Source organism: Mus pahari, unplaced genomic scaffold, assembly GCF_900095145.1.
Source record: "Mus pahari unplaced genomic scaffold, PAHARI_EIJ_v1.1 scaffold_9374_1, whole genome shotgun sequence".
Taxonomy (NCBI): Eukaryota; Metazoa; Chordata; class Mammalia; order Rodentia; family Muridae; genus Mus; species Mus pahari.
The window spans coordinates 3,855-6,700 of record NW_018392186.1 but is presented as its reverse complement, the minus strand read 5'-3'; positions in this window follow the sequence as shown (position 1 = coordinate 6,700).

Below are 2,846 nucleotides of genomic sequence, written 5' to 3'. Positions count from 1 at the left end.
TTTTTTTTTTCTCCATTGTATGGTTTTGGTTTTCTTGTCAAAAACCAAGTGTCTGTAGGTGTGTGGATTTATTCCTGGGTCATTGATTCTATTCCACTGATGAATTTGTCTGTTTTTATTGCAANACAGTGTGGTTTTTATTACTATTCCTCTGTAGTACAGCTTGAAATCAGGAATGGCGATACATCTAAAAGTTCTTTGATTGTACAGAACTCTTTTCATTATCTTGGGATTTTTATTTTTTCCATATGAATTTGAGAGTTGTTCGTTAAAGGTTTGGAAAGAACTGTGTTAGAATTTTGTTGCGAACTGCATTGAATCTGTAGATCGCTTTTGGTAAGATGGCCATATCACTTCATTAACTCTACCAATCCATGAACACTGGAGGTCTTTCTATTTACTAATACCTTCTTCAATTTCTTTTTTCAAAGACTTGTCATTTTTGTCACACAGGTCTTTCACTTGCTTGGTTAGAGTTACACCAAGATATTATATAAGGCTATTGTGAAAGATAATGTTTTCCTCTTTCTCCTCTCAGTCTGTCATTTGTATATAGGAGAGCTACTGATTTATTGTAGTTAACCCTTCTCCCCATCCTCTTCAGTGAAAGTGCTTAAAAGCTATATTTGTTCCCTAGTTGAATTTTTAGTACCACTTATGTATACTATCATTTAACCTACAAGTAATAGTGTTTTGACATCTTCCTTTTCAGTTTGTATTCCCTTGATCTCCTTTAGTTTTCCTATTGCTTTAGGTAGAAATCCAGACACTATATTGAATATATATCCGTATTTTAGTAGAGTTACTATAATTTTGTCTCCATTTAATTTGATGTTGGCTTTTTGCTTGCTGTATTTTGTGTTTGTCTATGCACCTCACACCTCTGATATGTCCAAGACTTTTATCATGAACTGATGTTGGATTTTGTCAAAGGCTATTTTCAGAATCTAATAATGTGATAATGTGTTTTTTCCATTCAGTTTGTTTATATGTTGTGCCACATTAATAGATTTTTGTATGTTGAGCCATTCCTGCATGTCTGGGGTGAAGCCTACTTGATCATGGTGGATGATAATTTTGATGTTTTCTTGGATTAGGTTTTCAAGTATTTTATTGATTATTCTTGCATAAATGGTCTGAAATCCTTACCTTTATGAGTCTTTGATTTTAGGTATCTGGGTGAAACTGACCTCCTAGAATGATTTTGACAANGTTCTTACTGTTTTCATTTTCTGGAATAGTTTGAGGAGTGTTGGTATTAGCNCATCTTTGGAAGTTTGATAGAATTCTGCACAAAAACTATCTGGCCCATTGATGTATTCATTTCTTTTATTGTATCATCTATACATGAGATTCCTTCTTCCATCTCCTGTACTCTGNGNGTGATGCTTGCATCTGTTGTTCCTGTTCTCTTCCCTATGTTTTTCATCTCCAGGATTCCCTCAGTTTGTGTTTCCTTTATCGTTTCTATGCCCATTTACAGGTCTTGAACAGTTTTATGCATTTCCTGTTTGACTGTATTTCCCTGTATTTCTATAAGGGATTTATTCATTTACTCTTTAAAAGCCTCGAACATCTTCACAAGATTGGGTTTACAGTCGTCTTCTTGTGCTTCGGCAGTGGTAGGATATCCAGGGCTCACCTGTGCTGGCTTTGTCCCAGTTGGACACCAGAGTGGCTCACATTTTATTTGCTCCTTGGCCACTTGTGTCTTATTGTTTCAGAACTCTCCTATGTTTACTTCTATCATCAAGTTTAAATTGGCACATTTATTTTTATTTATTTTCTTGATATTCAGTTNTTTTATTGGATTTTTTTCTATTTACACATCAAGTGTTATCCTCTTTCCCGGTCCCCCTCAACCTCCCTGATACTCCCTCCCACCCTCCCCTCTCCCCCTGCTTCTATGAGGGTGCTCCCTACCCTCCTACCCACTCCTGCCTACCTGCCCTTGAATTCTTCTACTCTGGAGCATGGAGCCTACACAGGACCAAGGGCCTCTTCTCCAACTGATGCAAGATAAAGCAATCCTCTGCTACATTTGTGGCTATACCCATGGGTGACACCGTGTGTATTTTTAGTTGTTGGTTTAGTCCCTGGGAGATCTGGAAGTTCTGGNTGGTTGATATTTTTGTTCTTCCTATGGGGTTGCTAACCCGCCAGCTCCTTCAGTTCTTTCTCTAACTCCTTCATTGGGAACCCGTGTACAGTCCCATGGTTGGCTGAGAGCATCTAACTCTATATTTGTTAGGCTTGGGCAGNGCCTCTCAGGAGACAGCTGTATCAGGCTTAGAAGGAGTAACAAAATATGAGAGCAAATANGGAGAAAAAGTATGGAGCAGAGACTGAAGGAAAGGCCATCAAGACTGCCCCTCCTGGGGATCCATCCCACATACAGTCACCAAATGCAGACAGTATTGTGGATGCCAAGAAGTGTGTGCTGTCCGTTTCATTTTTGTTTTTTGTTTTGTTTTATTTTTTAAAGTTCTGTATATGTTCTGGATAGTAAACATCTGTGAGACATATAATTGTTAAATACCTTTTTCTACTCATAAAGCATTATTTATTTATTGTTTTTAGTGTCTGTGTGATCTGTGTCCTATTAATCAAGTTTTCTTGTGCAAATGAGTTCATGTTTATTCTCCCCTCCCCTTGCCCATAAAATCCAGTGTGCCCGATCATACTTTGAGATGCTTGCTCCAGTTGACATTCTTGTTCTGTGCAGGGTGATATAGATTCCACTGAGTTTCTCAGGCTGACCTTCCATCCTTTCTTTAACCAGGTATAGGTCTTGTGCTCCTCCTCCTCTGGCCCCCAGAGTACCTGGAACAACAAGGCCACAGGAC